The sequence below is a fragment of the Oryctolagus cuniculus genome, chromosome 4 (genome assembly GCF_964237555.1).
Source record: "Oryctolagus cuniculus chromosome 4, mOryCun1.1, whole genome shotgun sequence".
NCBI classification, from domain to species: domain Eukaryota; kingdom Metazoa; phylum Chordata; class Mammalia; order Lagomorpha; family Leporidae; genus Oryctolagus; species Oryctolagus cuniculus.
The window spans coordinates 38,769,483-38,790,884 of NC_091435.1; the positions used below are offsets into that span (position 1 = coordinate 38,769,483).

Here is a 21,402-nt window from a genome sequence, read left to right on the forward strand (position 1 = left end):
TAAACTAAGCAGGTCTTATACCTTCAACCCAGTAAAATGTTTTACCTACCCATTATTACAATGGTTACTCAACTTGTTCCATCCGTATTTTCCATACAATGATGTATGGATCCATAGCAATCAGTATTATTGTACATTGAAATTATTCCTCCCAGGCTGCTATGGAAAAGAAAGAAAGGAGAGAGAGAGAGAGACGAGGAAAAAATAAGGCTCTGTCATTGTCCTTATCTCAACACTGCCATACAGACAAACTTGAAATATCTAAGGTTTTCATCCTTCTTGGAAATGGTTTTCAGCTTAAAGGCATTTGACCTGAAGTGAGGTTATATTTCAGTCAGTCTAGTGAATGGTATCTAGAGAGGCCAGTCAGCAAAAGCTTAGCAGCAAAATGTAAGTGGAAGTTCAAATGCCTGGTAGCTGAGAAAGCTGGAAGAGGGCAAACTGGCTTGAATATCAAAGCTAAATTCTGTCAAAATGGCAAAAGTCATTTCCAAAACAAGACCTCACAGGAAGGCATTAATTGAGGAAGTTCAAATAATAGTTGACCTATGTGACTAATGGTCATCTTAAAAGGCTTTGAAATGGTTCCTGGGGACATAAGACTCAGACATTTTTATTGGGGGTAAAGGAATAAGATGCATGGCCAGAAGGTGCTGATCTAATGTGACATACAACCTCTCCCAGACACCTGAGTGAAAATAACTTAGCTTAGAAGCCAAGTATTTGATGAAGATTCCAGTAAAATAATATGGGCAAAAAGTCTAAGGAATTTTATTCCAGGACATGTAGTCAGCCTGCACATTTTAAAGATTATATTTTCTGCTATGTGTGGAAGTAATATATGGGGGAGAATGTGGGTACAGTGCTGTGGTGTAGCAGGTAAGGCCACCACCTGCAGTCCCGACTGCTTTACTTCCAATCCAGCTCTCTGCTATGACCTGGGAAAGCAGTAGAAGATGACCCCAGTCCTTGTGCCACTGCACACACATGGGAGACCTGGAAGAAGCTCCAGACTCCTAGTTTCAGATGTGTGCAGCTCTGGCCATTGCTGCCAACTGGGGAGTGAACCATTGGATGAAGGACCTCATTCTCTCTCTCTCTGCCTCTGCCTCTCTGTAACTCTGTCTTTCAAATAAATACATAAATCTTTTTTTTTAAAAAAAAAAGAAAGAAAGGATCTATGGGGTGATAGAAAATGCTTGCAACATAAAGATTGGCAATAGATTAATCAAGACAGATGCTTGTGCCTGAGTCACTGTTGTCTGTATACAGAGGTGAAGGCACAGGGACCATTGCCACCTGATGCAATACAACTTTTTTTTTTTTTTTTTCATAAATTGAACAACCTCATCTGTGAGGGCTGCACATAAGCATTGTCTGCTGGACCACTTGTGAGCAATTTTCAGTCTATTTCTATAAATTGAGCTTCCCAGTGCCTTTTGAATGTTTTCCCCTTCTAGATTGCAATGCTGTTCAGTATATAGGACTAACTTTCACCTTTAGCTACCCTCCAAAATAATCAGACCTAGATAAATTGAGCAGTACACCTCACTTTTATTAGTCAGCTATAACTCCCACCAGCAGAGAAACTGGGAGTGCTTTTCAGATTTAGTGGAAGATAGAGGAAAATAGTCAAAAAGGGAGATGGCTATCTGCTTCTAGGTTTAGAACAGCTGGAGATCCAAACTGCCCCACTTTCTGGTCCAGAGTTTCTTTCATGATTCTGTGAGACTGTTGGAGGAGGTTGTTCAGGAATAAGTGAGCAGGTGTTCTTACTCTTTTATAGGCTTATGCTTAAATTGACTGAACAGCAATCAGAGACTGCTTTGCTGAGAATAGTGTGGGCAACATGTACCAGAAATTCTGCATAGGTGACATGATTGCTATCACACCTCAGTGTCTGAATGCTTAGTTAGGAACCACAGCCCAGGCATCTCTGGCAAAATGACTAGGATGAAAATGTTCCTGTTCTTTCACTGTGACTTCACATGCATGAAATTACTCATTACTAACTCCTAATAACAACCCAATCCATGAAGCATGACCTTGGATAGAAGCAAATCACTACCTCCTATTACAAATCCATAGCAAGATGTTCTTACATATCTGTCCTTCCTTCAGACATTCTTACATGGGTTGGGAAAGATCTCAGGAGAAATCAGGAAGAAAGACAGCATGAGTTCTTCATAAAAACTGACGAGTGATGGAAATAGCATGTCCACTTTCTTGAGAATTTCCTCTAAGCCCTCTACCCTTATAGTTTTTCACATTTATCTCTTGGTAGAAAAGTGGGACAATTTGGTTACAATAGATAACTGCAATCCTAATTGCACTCATGTATACTACCAAGGAACTTAACTCATAAATGAATTTACTTTTATTGTGACAATATTGACAAATTGGGGGAGAAAAACTCATTGACTTGCAATGACACATAGGCAGAAATAAAACCATCCGCCCTATAAAGCATTAACCATCCTCAAACATGTGATTGGATTCATTCTATTTGGATAAGTCAAAAAATCTTTTTCCCTGTTCTTTTTTCCACCTATGTTTGTACTCAACATCTCTCTCAGAGGTATTTAGATATTTTCCTATAGGAAAGTCCCAAAGCACCATCCCTGACCTTTCCCACGCTTAGCATCCACCTCACCTTTATAGAATAGTTTGGTATTCTTGGAACAAACCCCTGTTGTGACCATCAGTCTTTTCTTAGAGACGATCCTAAAATCAAGTGTTTTTCTTCTTAATATACATAAAACAAAACATGCTTCTGTGATAGAAGCTATGTTTAAGTCAGGATTTTATTCGCTGTCATATTAGAGACATTGCTTGGTAATAGAATGGCTTGGCTTTTGTTACTACCTTGGTGTTTAAGTGTTTATCTTTTCCTAAAGACATTTTTCTTCTACTAATGAAACCTATTTAGTTAAATGTCATATTTGTGCTTGAAAACATGGATAGTTTCAGTTGCTGATTTTACTAACCCTCATTTTATTTCCCAAATCTCTTAAATCAAAGCACAAAAATCCCCTCTGCTGGCTATACCTCTATGGACCTAAAGGTATCCTTTATGATTTTCATATATGAATATGTTTCTAAATGAAATTCCCTAGGAAAAGTTGCTGGGAAAAACTGAGATTCCCAATAAAATGGATTGAAATAAATGAATGGATTGGTTCTTAAAGATGCTCCATTTATCCACTTCAAAGCATCCAGCAGTTCCTAAACAACTCACATACCTCCCAATCCCTCTAACCCAAGCTGATTTACAGAGTCTGCAGTGGATGTCAATTATAAGTATGTTCAATGGTGCATGCTTTTGAAGAGCAAAGACTTCCAAGCAATGATCTTAAACACAGATTTACATACCTTAATACCAAAGATATATCAGTGTTTGAACCAGTGAGTCCTTTGTTTAGATGTAATCTAATTCTATGGAATGCGAGGAAAAGCTCTGTCTGCGAGGCTAACAGAAGAGCTACCTTGTGCTGCATGCATTCAGCATTGTGCAAAACTCAAGCTATTATCTCTTACGTCAATTCTGGATTATGACTTTAAGAGTATAAAAATAACACAAGACTTACTCCATTTGTTCTCAGTTCCTACCTCCTGACATGCTATTCCTACCTACATGAAATGACTAAGTTATCACTAATGAAATGCTTACTACAGACTGGGCACAGAGCCATGTCTTAAAATGGATTAAAGTTATTTTATTCTCACAAAAGCCCTAGGGAGTAGGTAAAATATTATTTCCATCTTATATTCAAAAATTGAGTCCTAAAGAGTTGAGAGATTTACCCATAATATACAGAAACCAAATGCAATGAAGATTCCAGTCCAAGCCCTCTGATTCCAGAAAACATGCTTGTGTTTCACTCCTACACATGCATGGTACTTGATTCTGTCTTTACCAAACCTCAATCCAGAGACAAGATTTGCCCCTAGAGATGGGTTTGAGAGGGTTGGTTAAATCTAAAAGTATTTTTGCCCTAAACTCGGTATCCCTTGATATTCCTTGGTATCCCTGAATGTGTGTCCTGTGTATCAAGCAGCAGTACCTTTCCAGTCATGCTTCATGACTCACCAGTCTCAATGCTGGGACTTTCCCCTGGATTCTAAAAGCCCTCTTACTGTCTCCATTTTTTGGAAAGTCTATCAAAATCTCATCAAGTCCCCACCTGAATTATATTGCCTATGACCTCAATCAAATATTTTAAATTAAATGAAGCTTCGTATGATTATGATGCAACCATCAGAATGCAAGTAAAGATAAAAACCACAAAATGTCCCTTAATTCCCTTCCTTCTTTCATTTTCTTGATTTTCGCAAAAACGAAATTTCAATCCACTCTATAATCACAGACTTAATGCACCACTAACTATAATATTCAACAAGAAAAGGTAGAAAGAACACACTTCCACAGCAGTGTAAACAAGATTTAAAAAATAGCAAATCACAATATGTATATTTCAAACATATACTTTTTATTATTATTTTATTTATTTGAAAGGTAGAGCTACAGAGAGAGAGGCAGAGATGGAGAGGGGGATTTCCATCTGCTGGTTCACTCCCCAAATGGCCACAATGGCCAGGGATGGGCCAGGCCAAAACCAGGAGCCAGGAGCTTCTTTCTGTTCTCCCACGTGAGTGCAGGGGTCCACAGACGTGAGCCATCCTCCACTGCTTTCCCAAGCACATTAGCAGGGAGCTGGATCAAAAGTGAAGCAGCCAGGACGCAACCATTCTGGATGCTGGCAGAGAAGATGGCAGCTTACACCACTAAGCAACAATGGCTGCCTCTTTATTTCAACACATTTTTTGGTAGTCTATATTAACTACTACAGATCAGAGAAAACTTATGACTTTTATTTTTTTGACACTGGCTTATTCAGAGGGAATTATGACTATCTTCTCAGAATTGTGCCTATGAAGTACATGAAATCTATTCTGTTTATATTAATTAATTTTAAAAGTCACAAAGTGTGTTATAGAGTTAAAAAGACAAATTGTCCCTGAATGTTCTGAATTTCTCATGCTCTTTAAATTATGGAATCTGTACTTGAAGGCATAAGTGGAAGCCATATATTACAATTTCTTATTTGTGATTATTACCCCATTCACAATCTCAGCCTTCCTTTTAAGCTGGGACTTAAACGTCGGTCTTTTCCTTTCTCTTCAATTTGAGCAGCAGATTAAAAAAAAAATAGAAAGAAAGAAGAGAGAGAGAGGGAGAGAGACAGAAAACCTGAGCTCCCATCTACAGTTACCCTCCAAATGCCTGGAAATATAGGACTGAGGCAGGAGGAAGCCAAAGGTCAGGAAGTAAATCCATGCCTCCTGTTTAGGCATCAGGGACCCAAGTGCTGGAATCCATACCTGCTTCGTCCAAGAGTGCACATCAGCAGGAAGCTGAAGTCAGGACTGGAGCTGGGATTCCAACCCTCTACTGTGTCATGGCATGGGAGCCTCCCAACCAGGTTCAAGTGCTAGGCCAGCTCCTGCCCCTAACCTCTCATTTTAAATCCACTGCAGAAAAGCTGCTGTTTTCAAATTATCCTCGTTCAAATTGAATAAAGAAAACAACTCCCATTTTTATGTTTTAAAAGAACAACACTTATTCTTAATCTGCATCTTTATACAAACATTTACTGACTTTCTTACAGGATTTGCTTGAAAAAATGGAACACATTTTATATGTTTCTTCTTTTTCTTATGTCCTTTGATAGGATAGAATAAATAAAACTCAATTTTTTTTCTCTCATGTTATTTTCTTCTCCCATGGATGCATTACTTGTGTTCAAAGAAAAATCCAACTAAGTTTCAAAAATATATTAAGAGAAAAATTCAAATTCTGTACTCAGTAGAAGGCCTGGAGTAGTATAGGTGTTTTCTAAACATTTGAATAGATAAATATCCTCTTTATTTTGCTATTGACATAGCACATATTGACATAGCAAAATATTTGATAACAATATAAAATGAAAATAAAGCATACTGTTCAGTTAGTAAAAGGCTAATACTTGTAAGCTGTAAGCAAAAGAAAAAAGTAACTACTTATCCACAGAAAATAACAGGTTTCTACTCTTATCAAAATTTTTCTTACATTAAAAAAATAAACTGGTTCTAATTTAGACAACCTGTCCAACAATGTCACCAAGTTCCATTTTTTACACCAAGATCTAGGAAAAATAATAGCAAAATCTCTCAAGATTCAAACTGTGGCATTGGCAAAACCTCAAACTGTAGAAAAATATTTATATATGAAGAGCAACTGCAACCTTGGGTAGACTCTCTAGACTGCCAGTTTTAAATCAAAATGAATCAAGTGTTACCTTTGAGGAAATTTCTTGATTTTATATCAGCAGCATCCCCAAGGGCAGGGGTACAAGCTCAATAAATACTTGTTGAATTGACTTCCAGCACTTGGAGAAAAGAAACTCTGGGGAATTGACGCTTCCCTTCTCAATTTGTCACAGCTCTTCCTTCCTCAATGAGAGTGAGAAACAGAAAGCACAGCATTTTTAATGTTTGTGTTCATTTCGCAAGGTTTTCTTCAGTTTTAACGTTTCACAAATGGCTTACTTACTAATTCTAATTTTGTTGGACTTAATGACAGAAACATGAGGAGAATCTAAAGATAATAAAAAAAAAAGTGGCTAGAAATAAGTACTTAGAAGGAAAGAAAATCTGAACAAAATTGACAAGGAGCTTTCCTGCCATGTAACATGAGAATAGAGTTCACATAAATTCATATTTTGATATAAATGGGATACTTTAGAGATAGTTTAATTTAATTATACATATTACAGTTTTATTATTTTTGGGAATTTAAAACATCAGAACTGTTTAATAAATATCAATATTTTAAGAACCATTATCCAGAAAATTGTTTCTTCCCAAGATTGCAATTTGAAATATGATGGGGTTTGTTTTGTTTTGTCTTGTCTTGTCTTACTCGTTTTTATTGATAAGGGAGGTACCAAAGTTTAATGAAGAGCATACCCCTGACAGACCAGGTGGACATCTCAGCAAAGGGTTCAGCCCCGTCTACATTCAGACGGGGATTTTTGTGGATGTTGGCATTGGTCCTTTTTCTCCTCCCACTATGCACTTTCTGGAATATTGTTGGATGGAGGGCTTTCTGCATGTAGAATCACCCAGAACTTCCTAAACTGCCCCCAGAGAGAGGGCTGGGACAATGGCACAGACTTTTCATATGTAAATGCTGCTCTGCTTCCTGTTTCAACACACAGAAATTCCCATTTTTCTTCTGCCTCACAAAACCATGGGCTAACATAAAAGTTCATGTCTGCCTCGCTATTTTAGCATCCCCTCCTAAAGAGAAGTAACATCATCATGCGGAGGGATAACATGGATGAAGGCCCACTTTCTGTATTTTCTTCAGAGACGACATATGGGCGTAGAGCTGCTTATGAGTCTTCTTCTCTTGCTCTCTGTCCTACGATGTTCAAAGGTGGCCTGGGAAATGTCTGCTTTGCAGTGTGCAGAGAACTGGTCTTACCATTTGAAGGCATAGGCTGGACGCCTGTCTCATGGCCATGTAGAGGCAGATGGCTTGTACTCTGTTGGAGACAAAATAGATGAGAACATTAAAGACACATGGTCCAAAGCGAATCAACAAGAGTATGGAAGACAGAGAGCCAAGAGAGGCAATAGCCAAGATTTTCATGACCAGATCCTAGGCCAGAAATTCCAGCCTTGTTCATCTCAGTCCTGAAGTTTTCTGGTTTTGCCCAAGAAATGGTGAAGATGGTTTTGTACCTGTCCAGTTTGACCCCCAAAAAACATTTTTGGAATATGATATGGATGCACTCTTGCAGCAGTTAGCATCTTTATTTGTCTGCCTGATTTGCAGACTAGATTTAACAACCATAGTGTGGGGGCCCTAGTCAGGGCAGCCTTTCACGGAATGTAGGCTGTGCTTTGTATGCTCCAAAAGGAGGGGACTGTGCTCTTCAGAGCCCAATACAGGGCCTGATATAGGAGCTTTGCTATTTTCCTGTATGTAGGGACCCATAATCTGCTAATTGGAACTGTCTTGAGGCCATAGGAATAAGAATCTGCTACATAGACTGTATTCTCTCTGTGGACCAGTTTCTGTTCCCCAGAAGTGAGGGTGAGTTCCGAAATTCAGAAAATTGTACTTTTATTGAAACTATGTAAGACGACTTTTAGAAAATTATTGTTATGATACATAGTATTTTTGTTTCCAGAAATTCTGATCATTTCTATTTTCCAATAATAATAATATAGTTGAGAAGTGGAAGTTGCTAAGTTGTTGTGAAGTTTTAACACTTTACATATTTTAATTGGAGATGCTAATACATTGCAATTAAAATCATTGCATATGATATTTGGATTGATAATGTTCATGTCAGTATTAATAATCAGATTCTATCGGTGTCTTTTTTTTTTTTTAGATTTGTATTGCTAAAGCAATAAAAGAAAAAAAGGTGTCAAAGATTCGGAATGCTTATTCTGTTGAGGCTGATAGCTTTCCCTAAAGACTTTTTTAATGCCCAGCGCTGTGGCTTAGCCAGTAAAGCCGCCACCTTCAGTGCCAGCATCCCATATGGGAGCCGGTTCAAGTCCCTGATGCTCCACTTCTGATCCAGCTCTCTGCTACGGACTGGGAAAGCAGTACAAGATGGCCCAAGTCCTTGGGCCCCTACAACCATGTGGGAGACCCGGAAGAAGTGCCAGCTCCTGACTTCATATCAGTGCAGCTCCAGCCGTTGCAGCCAACTGGGGAGTGAACTAGCAAATGGAAGACCTTTCTCTTTCTCTATCCCTCTCTGCTTCTCCTCTCTCTGTGTAACTCTTTCAAATAAATAAATAAATCCTTTTTAAAAAGTTTTTTAAGTCAAATTACCCACTCTGGATGTAATCCGGCTTTCAAAACATTCTCAAATGTATTCTGATTTTCCTTCTTCTGACAAATGTTGAAGATATTGGTTTGTTATTCCTTGAAACTTAAGCAGACTATACATTACTTGGCTATGAATGACTGAACTAACATGTTCAGGGTATCGATCCGTAAGCTGAAAATCGCCATCATTGCTACAGCTTGAATATTTGTTCTGCTAAACCCAGGAGTTTAGTCCCCAAATTCTTATGCTGAGGGTAGAAGACATGGAACCTTAAAACAAATATGATGCTCTAGATGGGGCCTGGGGGGAGTTCCTCAGGTCACTGAAATAAGCCTCCAGAAAGCAGTTCTTACAAGAAAGTTGTTGTAAAAGTCTGAGTTTAGGCCTGATCTCTCCGTCTGTCCTGGCTCACCGTGTGATCTTTTGTATTCACACACTGTGTCATTGCCACGGGCCACTCACCAGAGCCAAAACCTGCATTGTGCCATTTGGACTCTCAGCTTCCAAAACCATGGGCTAACTAAACCTCTCATTCTTTTGTCAGGAATGTATCTCACATATTTAATTTTGCACCCTGAAAACATTTTATCCAACATCTTTCAGTTCAAAAAACCCCAGCTGCCAATTTATGTGTTGCTCAGAATTCTAGGTAGATAATTAACTGTTTTCCCTTAACCCCTTACTAAAGCCTGAATTATCTGTGGGATCTAAGCTTTGACTCTTGCTCCCACTGCTTAATAGAGAACAATGTAATATAAATATACAGTATGGTGATTTTATTGTAATAAGAAATGAACTGTGCCTTCTGTTTATCTCATTGCTTCAACTACAGAAGTATCCAGTGGTTTATTTGTAATTAGTTGCCAATACCAGGGGTTACTAGATAAATACCCTCCCCCAAAAAACTTCCTTGGCCAAGATTGCAACAGGAAACTATTAAATTTCATAAGTCCATAAGCGATCATTCAGTATGCATAGTTTATTTTCAATCAGACAAGGAGATGTCAAAGTTCATAATCATAAATCAACCCTTCATCCGTGTGAACAAAGCACACCTATCTATACAGAACCAGGATGTGAGCAAATGCTATTTCAATTTGGATGTAGTCATTAGATATTTATCAAGTCTGCACTATGCGGAATGCTCAGATGCTCTCTGCCCTATATGAAATAGTGTTTCTTCATAATGTTGATATGCAAATATCAATTCATAAATTCTCAAATCACACAGTAGATGATGCATAACTTTAGGCCATCATGGCAGGTTGTTTTTCACCAAGTCAATAATAATTTTTACAGATTCTTGAGTATTTATAACAGGAACACATCCGGAGAAATAACTCTAAGGAGTATTGTTAAATGTGTGCCTGGGAAGATAGGAAGAAACCCAAGTCCACCAGTGTGATCAGAAAATTCTCTGTATCAGCCAGACCTGTGAGCAGTCAAGGCCTCCAGGGCTGGCATGTGATTGCTGTTAAGAAAGTTGGTCATCATATCAAAAGCTTAGGAAAGAGCTAAGTGGGTGGGAAGATAATGTTTGTGTTTCTCTCACTCTTCAAATGGGAGAAACATGTTGGATTGCAGTAAAAGAGCATTAGGTCATTTAAAAGGCATTTTCTGTTACAGCCATGGATATTTCATCAGGCTTTATGCCACCTGGATGAGAGATTATTTCTTTTTTTTAACTTTTATTTAGTAAATACAAATTTCCAAAGTACAGTTTATGGATTACAATGGCTTCCCCCCCATAACTTCCCTCGCACTCGCACCTCTCCCATCTCCCTCTCCCTCTCCCATTCCATTCACATCAATTCATTTTCAATTATCTTTATATAAAGAAGATCGATTTAGTATATATTAAGTATAGATATCATCAGTTTGCACCCACACAGAAACACAAAGTGTAAAATACTGGTTCAGTACTAGTTATAGCATTACTTCACATTGGATAACACATTAAGGACAGATCCCACATGAGGAGTAAGTATACAGTGACTCCTGTTGTTGACTTAACAAATTGACACTCTTGTTTATGGCGTCAGTAATCTCCCTAGGCTCTAGTCATGAGTTGCCAAGGCTATGGAAGCCTTTTGAGTTAGCCAATTTTGATCTTATTTAGACAAGGTCATAGTCAAAGTGGAGGTTCTCGCCTCCCTTCAGAGAAAGGTACCTCCTTCTTTGAAGACCTGTTCTTTCCACTGGGATCTCACTCACAGAGATCTTTTGCCAGAGTGTCTTGGTTTTCCATGCCTAAAATACTCTCATGGGCTCTTCAACCAGATCCAACTGCCTTAAGGGCTGATTCTGAGGCCAGAGTGCTATTTAGGACATCTGCCATTCTATGAGTCTGCTGTGTATCCCACATCCCATATTGGATTGTTCTCTCCCTTTTTTATTCTATCAGTTATTAGCAGACACTAGTCTTGTTTATGTGATTCCTTTGACTCTTAGACCTATCATTGTGATCAATTGTGAACTAAAATTGATCACTTGGACTAGTGAGATGGCATTGGTACATGCCACCTTGATGGGATTGTATTAGAATCCCCTGGCACATTTCTAACTCCATACTCACCTCCATTTTGTTCTGATTCCAAATCCATCTGTCTAGCAGTTCTGAAGCACCCTCATAAAGAGGAGAGCTGCCATGGAGTCAATGCAAATGTTCTGAAAATCAGATTTTCATAAATTAATAATAAGAATCATTTGACTTATATATTAGTACTTTGTACATTGCATTAGTGTGTGCCAGTTCCCATATGCATAACATTAGCTTTAAGTGAACTGATAGGAAATTATTTAGACACCAGACACTAAAGGAAAATAGCCTCCATCAAGTGACAGTCTTTAAGACAGGGAAGGTTTATGAAAACAATTGTTCTACCTATATGACATTAACAACTCCTCACCCTCCATGGCCCCATTGGGGACAGGAGTCATGTCCTACTGAAACTCGGATCTCTAACACTGAAAAAGTGTCAGTCACGTGACAAGTGCAAAACAGTGCTAGGATATGATTAGATGTATGTCTACATTGTTTCTCTCTAAATGTGGCACACACATGTTCATTACACCATTAACTCCTCAATTATTTAATCTAAGATGGATTCAATTAGCAAGACGTTTGGGTGCCTCATTGTATATCAGGACTGTTCTAGATGCCTGGAGTATCTAAATGAAGCAAAGATCCTTACCCATGTGGAATTTATTCATTTCCTAGAATTTAACAGCTGTCTTCTGTCTCTGATCACCATCTTCATCATCTTCCTCAATTACTCATTTTTCAAAGCCCTTCTTTTCTGTGTGAAAGTGCTTTTCTTTACTGACATGCACATTTTTAATATTTATGTTTCTTTAGCCCATATATGTGTGTTACTTAATATTTCCAAATAGATTAGAAATTTCATGGAAATGAAAATATCTTAGTGTCAAGTGCAATGCTCTGTTTTTATTTAAGCAAAGCACTAGCATTCTTAGTTCATATACTATGTAAGTGCAACCATTGCTAATGCTTTATTTTTGAAGATTTATCTATTTATTTGAAAGGCATAGTTAAGAAGAGTGAGGGGGAAAGACAGAAAGAGAGCTCTTCCATCCATTGGTTCACTCCCCAAATGGCTGCAATGGCCCACAGAAGCCAGGATCCAGAAGCTTCTTCCGGGTTTCCCAGGTGGATTCAGGGGCCCAAGGACTCCTGCTGCTTTCCCAGGCACATTAGAAGGGAGCTGGATTGGAAGTGGAGCAGCTGGAACTGGAATCGATGCCCATATGGAATGTCAGCACTGCAGGCAGCAGCTTAACCTGCGAGGCCACAGTGCCCACTTCCATTGTTAATGATTTACATGAAGTTTTCTTCCAAAGAAGGTTTTGGTATGGATAATAGTCAGTTAGCAATTTATTGGTCTTTGTTCTTAGCAATAGTATCTGAAAAAATGAGAATAAGGCTGGCTCCGCGGCTCACTTGGCTAATCCTCCGCCTGTGGCGCCGGCATCCGGGGTTCTAGTCCCGGTCGGGGCACCGGATTCTGTCCCGGTTGCCCCTCTTCCAGGCCAGCTCTCTGCTGCGGCCTGGGAGGGCAGTGGAGGATGGCCCAAGTGCTTGGGCCCTGCACCCACATGGGAGACCAGGAGAAGCACCTGGCTCCTGGCTTCGGATCAGCACAGTGCACCAGCCACAGCGCGCCAGCTGTAGCAGCCATTTTGGGGGTGAACCAATAAAAAAAGGATGATGTTTCTCTCTGTCTCTCTCTTTCTCACTGTCTAACTCTGCCTGTCAAAAAAAAAAAGAAAGAAAAAGAAAAATGAGAATAAAACATTAGATAGAAGCAGGAATAGAATTTCTTTTGCAATTGCAACATAGGCTTCAAACTTGGCAAGCTCTGGAATTGAGACTGGCCTTCAGAGTTGTCTCTAATTGAAACAAGTGGGGTGTGAGTCCCTACATTTAGTGATCTTTGAAGGTGCCGGTGAATTGCTCAACGTGAGGTATCAGTTGGCAACAGCAAGGGCAGTCAAGAAATGAGCACTCCAGTCCAAATAAAAGAAACTGAGCCATGCCCCATAGTACCTCTAGTGCTGCTTGTGTTCCTGAGCCTTGCTTTAGAAGTCTGTCTCCACCAGAACTGTGAATGATCTGTTTCCTGGTGAAACTTATATGAGCAAAGTTAGTAGAGAAATCACAGCCCCATTGTTGTGGCCACCATCAGGGCCACAGGAGTCAACAGTGACCTTGTGGCATATATAGCTAAAAACGAAGCTCATATTGTATTCCTTGGCAGAAGCAATCTACATCTCAGAATCAAGATCGCCAGAACTTTTACACAATATTACATTACTAGAAATCACAAATTCCCAAGCGTGTCACTGGGAACAATAGTATGTGGGACCATTCGTAATTAATTCCTTTGTATGTGAGTTCTCCTTTTTAGACTACACATGTCCTGAAACCATATATTCCATCTACGCTGGCACATCAGCTACACTCAACACAGGGCCTCCATTGTTTTATCAAAGCAGCAGCCTCTAGAGGATGTGATATATGATAGAACCAATGGATGCTGTCTCCTTTGCTGAGACCCAAGTGAGTTGAGCTGGCTTGATGTTATGCAGGATCCAGTTTATAAGGCAAAACACAGAGGGACTGATCCAGGCTGCAGCAAGACTGGTTACATAATACATTGTTCCCCTAAAATAATAAACCTTTGTATTTCCATAGGAAAGGAAAACTGCTTCACAAATTTATTACCAATGTAGCAACATTAAACTAAGTGTGGGGTTCTTCTAAGCTTGAGCCTAATATGGATATGTGGGTCACATGCTCATTATTTTTTATTTGAAAGTCAGAGTTAGAGACAGAGAGATGGAGAGAATCTTTCATCCTCCCTCCCACAATGGCTAGGCTGGACCAGGCCGAAGCCAGGACCAGGAACTTCATCTGGATTTCTCACAAAGGTGTCGGGGGCTGAAACACTTGGGCCAACCTCTGCTGCTTTTCCCAGGTGCATTAGCAGGGATCTGGATAGGAAATGGAGAAGCTGGGATACAAACAAGTGCCCGAATGGGATACCGGCATAAGAGGCAGCAGCTTTACCTGCTATGCAACATGGTCAGCCCCAACACGCTTTTAAAATTAACCATAGACTACAAACAGGAATAGTAAATCTCTAATGAAATTTGAGGACAAAAAAAAATCAGTCTTTTTCAGGCATCAGGAAACTTAATATAGTCAATTTACTCCAAAGTGGATGGTTGCTGTAAGGGGATGGTAGAATGAGTGACTCAGCGGTGGTCTCTTTTACCAACACTTGATGTTCAACAGTGCCAGATTACCCTTAGTATACAGGATTCAAGCTATTAGGCCTCCACAAAGCTCACATCGCTGGCATCATTGGCTATCCTATTTAAGTACCTAGTATTCCAGAACTGTGCTGACCAATGTCAGAGGCTATCTGACAACAACTGGTTGAGTCACTTTCACTAGTTGATTATTTAGTACATCTTCTATGGTAGTTCATCTCTAGTGAGAGTTCACCTATCATACAAAAATCTTAACATCCCATATGTCCATCGATGTCCATCTGTAGGCCCCTTCCTCAGACCTTAATGTCCTCCATCATTTTTCTTGAGTTACCAAAGAATAGTCCAAGCTATCCATCATGGTCCATGAGTTAGTGCATATTCTTCTGTCAAACAGTTTTTCTTTCATCCCAAAGTGGATTAAGAATTGCATTTTGTGAAATTGTTCATTGAGAGAATCTACATTCAAAGCCAGCATTTAAGGTCATCCATGTTTTGGGCTCCAGTTAAAAAGTTGCTATTTTTAGTTTGCGATTACACGTTGAGCTCACCCATCTGTAAAACCTCTTTTCCTCCACCATCAGTTGATCATATGTTATCCCCATAGGGGCACAGGTATGAGTTACAGAAGAGCACAAGTGAAGCAGTGATAAGCTACATGAGGGTCTGGGCACTGGGCTAGCCAGGATTCTGGCCCTGACTCTGCTGTACCCTGAATGTGTTACTCAGGGTTTACCAGAAAAACAGAACCTGAAGGAGATAGATGATTGACAGATAGATACATAAATTAATAAATTTGGGGAATTGTTTCACACAGTTATGGAGAACAAGAAAACCCACTATCTGGCATCTGCAATCTAGAGAAGCACAGTGATCTAGAGAAGCCAGTGATATACTTCAGTCTGAAGTCCTGGCCTAAGTTCAAAAGACAGAACAAAGAGCACCAATGTCTGAGGGCAGGAAATGATGCGTGCCCAGATCAAATGCAAAGAGAAAGTGCATTCTCCTTCTGCCTCATTGCTCTATTTGGGTCCTCAGTAAATTAGATGACACCGACACACCTCCACACTTGTGGGAATGATCTTTATTCAAACTAATTCAGATGCTAAACTCTCTTTAAAGGATATTCACAGACACATCCAGAATTCATTTTTTACCAGCTTATGGGTATCCCTTAGCTCAGTCAAGGAGAGGCATAAAATTAACCATTACACTGAATATAGCACTTCCTTCTTGTGAGGGGACACTGCTGGAATTAATCAATATACGACTTGCTCACTCTAACAAAACTCAGCACAGAATTTTATTTTAGTTAATTTCAGTTGCATGATCACTCAATGTCCCATGTTTAAGCATTTTGTCTCTGCCACAGCCAAGCAGCATGCTATAAGCTATTTTTAACATGATACATAATTCTTTTACATGCATCAGAGACTTCCTTCATAATTCTATATTTCTATGTTGTTATTCTGTTATGAGAATTTTCGATAAACTCTACTTAGCCATGCCTATCACAGATATGTCTAATACCACAGGGGTTCTGGCTTTCATGGCCTAAGTAAAAGTGTTGCTTGTACTATGATCCAGACCTGATACAAAGCTCTTGCCTGGATTCTTTTCAATCTTATAGGGTTTCCATGTTATTCAATAAATTGATTAGAAAAGTATTTCTAAGTATAGAATCTGTACAAGATACTGTACTTCATTGTAATGATGGAAAGTGTGTGAGAAGCAATCAATTGTCCATAATTTTTCAGGAAGTGCCCTAATATTTCACAGAACACTGATGTGAGGGGCCTCTAAATATTTCTAGGTTTCATCTCCCACCTTAGGTAGTATGTGAATATGAATTCAAAATGCCCACAATGGACTTGCAGCTTCTTATTCATACAAACAGAAAAGGCAGTGTATACTAGATGGGAATTCAGAATACTTGGAATGAAAGATAAGATTCAGCAAAACACTAAAAAGACACCCTGAATGGGCATGAGGCTTGGAGATTGAGGGGTGCAGGAGTAGCTAGTGCACTCACTGGCCCTTATTGATTCCTGCTACATTGTTATACTTTAATTAACACTACTCCCAGTCCAAATCTGCAATCAACTCTCATCACATCACTTTGTATTACAGAGCTGTTTCTCAGAATGTATTACAAAGTCTTCCCTGTTTCCAGTTTTTTTTTTTTTCTTTTTTGGTTAACACATGCTATATAAGAGGCATCTGGTACATGTTTCTATCTTCATAGCTTCCAAACACTGTCTACCACTTGATAGGCTTTTGGTAAATAAAGACTAATCCAATGAATATTCCATGTGCTAGGATCTCAGAATATAATGGTGAAGAAGTCTCAGTGCTGGCCCTCATGGAGACATCATTTAGTATGGAAGATAATCATGTCACCAGACAATCACAATGAAATAATACCAGGCAAATGCATTATAATTGGACCAAGGTCAGGGAGATTTTATGGCCTGCGATGCCAAATTAAGCTCTACCAAGAGACCAACAACCTAAAACATGGAAAGTTAATTGGATCTAAAGAGCCTGTGTGCAGAGTATGATTAGAAACAGGAAAGAATATTTTAAGTAAAGTACTACAGTTAATGAAAAGGTCTAGAATTAAAACAGAAATAGACAAACAGCCCTCGGTACAATCCAAGTCTATTGAGGTATGCATATTTTTGATATTTTGTAGTCCTTAACACACTGTTTTAGAATATTGTGAATAAAAGCAGTAAAATATGAAAAAACAAGTTTATATTGGTATTAAGCATATAAGCAGACACCTTCATCTTCACAAAAAAACATTTAAGACATACGAGCAATTTCTTGATTCTATAAGGAAGAATAGTCAGTTTCATCATGCTTTCATTTAATATTTATAATAATAAACAGATTGTCATCCTAACCCATGAGAGACATTTTACAAAACCACTTGAGGACTACTATGATAATGTGTGTCTATTACATGCTGCCTTGAGGAGAAAATCCATAGGTAATAAAGTAGTAGTTTTGTGTGATGAAGACATTTCATAATAAAAATGGCAAAGGCTGAAAGTTGAAATGTTTATCAGTTTGTAGGCAGATTATATTACTTTTTTGACATAGTTTTTGCTTCTATGATCTATTAGATTAAGAATAGCTTTAAAAGATGCATAGATTGTATTTAATACTCTGAAGAAATGAAAAGGTATCATATTATTTTATAAACATAAATTGCTATCTAACATATCAGATGCTTGGTTGGAGACCTCATTCCTGGCTTATCATCATGTTAAGAATCAATATAGGAAATCTGAAGGAACCGTGATTTAAACACAAGTTTTTTCAGTATTTGGAGCTTATTGTTTTATATATTGAATATGTGAGCCACTGTTCATAGAGCAAAACTGAATTTACATTATTAGTTGGTTTGCTCCATTAGCAACGATATATGCAAATTATGTTACAATAAAAAATATAGAAAGAGTATAATGTCCTTTAAATGTTCTTTTATGTAGGTGTTTGGATCACCAAAGCAATTGGAAAGAACACTGCAACAGTGGTGATATGAACAGCATTGAACAATGTTGTTTTATATGCAATGACGATGCATAACAGGAAAAGCCAAAATGAGTCAGACGAGAGTATATCAAGTCCATTTTCCTCGTTTTGACTCAGAGGTTTTTGCTAAAAATCACAAGCCAGACTTAGTGGCAAGCTTCAGAAAACTTGCACAGTTCTGATAAGAAAGGACATGGCTCATAAATATTCATTAAAAATTACCTTTACGGGATCATGAATTTTTCAAGCAGACACTGATTTGACCTCTACAAGGAACAAAATCCAGTCCATAGTGGAGTGTCTCCTATTTCAGACAAAAAAAAAAAAAAAAAAAGGTGAAAAAATTGCTTTTCCCAGCGAAGCAGCTACTTTGTACACTGTGTGAGGTCCGAGGTCAGTTACCTCTGTGCTCCCCACACTTGAGCATTAATATTCATTCGAATTACAATCTTTAAATTCCAAAATCCTGTTCATACTTCTTTGAAAAATTGATTGTAAGGCAGGCCAGGGTTTGCATTTTAACTAATTCTTACAGTAACTTCATCTAAGTTATCTGTTGCTAAAAAATGTATGAATTCAGTAATTTTCTTTAAAAAAATGTCATCTCTGCCTGTTTTGAATTTATATGCCCTCACTAAGGATAAAAGCACATTTTTCCTGGTAATTATCTGCAGAGTGGGTGAATGGATAGAAACATCTACATTTATGTCTATCAGAGAGCTATTGTTGGTATTTCATCTTCATATAGTTCCTCATACACCACATACACAAAAAAAGCTTTGCATTATTTTAGGGTTTTTTTATATTTCATTGTTATTCCCACAATATCTCAGTGGGAGAGTTAGCATTACTACCTGCATTGTTTAAATAAAGTAACTGATAAGTAGGCTATGAATTATGATAGCTAATAATTTTCAAGCCTAGCTTCTCAATCAGAATGTTTTGAAAATTTTATTCCAAGTCCTTTCTTTACTTTAACTTCTAGGAACATTGCACTCAAGGTCTAGGATTCATATTTGAGTAACCTCAAAGAATAACAAAACAGTAATCAAAATGACCCCTTATTCCAGTACAGTTCAAGCTGTACTGGAATAATTTTTTATTTTTATCCTATGTGTAAAACAAGAATAAACATTTTGTTATTACACTGACTTCTAATCTCAGATCCCTGATTTTTTGGTTAGGTGACCTTGAACACATTTTAAATTTCTCTGCATTGCCATTACATATGAAAAAGGTGCTACCTAGTTTAGAGGATTCACAAGTCACCTGAATTTATATCTCGCACTCATAAATATTTACTTTTTGGTATGTAGTAGTTAACTTAGAAAAACTACTAAAGAGGACTTCAGAAAGTTCATGGAAATATGGAACTAAAGATCACATGCATTTTGCATCAAGTTCTTAAACACAAAGGAAACAGCACAAAGTCTAGTAAAAGAAATTTTACCTGATATGGTCCCCAAGAGAAATGGCAACATCATATTGGAATTGTCTTCCCTTTCCCCCTAAGGAAAAATGGCTTTAAGGGAATTTTGGGAAGATAATTAGACTATTTCCAAAAAAATGGATCAGTTAGGAACCTTGCTATTATTAATTTCTTCACTTTGTATTCAAACTCCAACCCACACTACCTCCTTAGTTAAGTGCACACTGCTTTGCATGGAGCAAATATTTGAGGAAGGAACATGCATATATTATTTTAATGGCCATGAAGGTTCATGAAGTCAAGTGCTATTGCTTCATGTTGTCAATACTGTCCTCCTTATCTAAATCCTATACACAGAAGCTCCGCAATACAGAAACACAAGCTATCCGTCTTAGAAATAATAATGCATGGCCCCAATTCCCCTTTTCCAATGTCAACAAGACTGTATATTGAGGAATAGAACTTAGGAATGGAAAGCCCAGGACCAGGCTGGAGTTCGCTCAACTATCACAACAGAAGTGTCTGTATATTAGGGTTTCTGCAGTCAAGCAAAAAAAAAAAAAAAAAAAAAAAAAAAAAAAAAAAAAAAAAAGTGCCATCCATTCAATTTGATTTTCAGATAAACCATGCGCCTTTTTAAATTCTTTTTTTATTTTTTAAGGCATTGATAATTTGATTTTCAGGGACACAGCAAATACATGATAATGACTACAACACAATGTTCATCAATTCTCATGTAATGTGATATTAATACAAAGAGAACAGATTCCATGTAGTTCATAGATACAATTCTAAGAATATAATGATACTTCCCTTCCTCCTTCCCCTCCCTCCTCCATCTCTCCTTTTCTTCCTTCTTTCCTTGCTTCCTTTCTTCCTTTTTTCTTCCTTTTTTCTTTCTTCCTTTTTCTTTTCTTTTTCTTCCTTCCTTCTATCTTCCCATTTTTCTTGCCTTTCTTCCTTACTTTGAGTTTTTGAGATAATATTTCAGGTTTATATTATAATTAAATACTTAATGCTCCATTGAAAGAGCACAAGTAAAAAGTAAAAAGATCATAGTTCAATAAGATTATAGGCAGGGGCCATGAATAGTAATCAAATGTAAAGATGTCCATTTCATTCAAATACAGTAAATTTTAAAATAAGTTTAGATCATTAAAGCTATAATAGTAGATCATTCTTAACTATTGGTTCATCGAAGATAAGGAACAAAATTTGATAAAACTGTATTTCCAGTGAAGCTGCATTTTGGGAGAACATGCAGCATTTGTCTTTGTGTCTGGCTTATTTCATTCAACATTATGTCCTCTAATTTCATCTATTTTGATGCAAATGGTAGAATTTCATTTTTTATATCTGAATAATTTCCATTGGGTGTGTGTATTTATAGATAGATATGAATAGAGACATCACATTTTCCTTATCCATTCATCCAATGATTGACACTTTGTTTCATTGTATATTTTGACTATTATGAACAGCCCTGCTATAAACACAGTGATACAGGTACCTAACTTGTTACATTGTTTTCATCTATTTTGAGTTTGTACCCTGTTGTAGGACTGCTGGATCATATGATATGCCTATTTCTGGTTTTTTAAGAAATCTCCATAACATTTTCCATAGTGGCGGCGTGAATTTACATTCTCACCAACAATGAATAAAAGTTCCCCTTTCTCGAGTGTCAATTTGTAAAGTCAACAACAGGAGTCACTGTGCACTTACTCCTCATGTAGG

The 21,402-nt window shown here is 37.9% G+C and overlaps 1 pseudogene; it reads right to left on the reverse strand.

Annotated features, from left to right (window-relative positions):
- Positions 1-21,402, reverse strand: part of LOC108177906 (large ribosomal subunit protein uL6-like) — a 187,712-nt pseudogene that overhangs the window by 13,662 nt on the left and 152,648 nt on the right.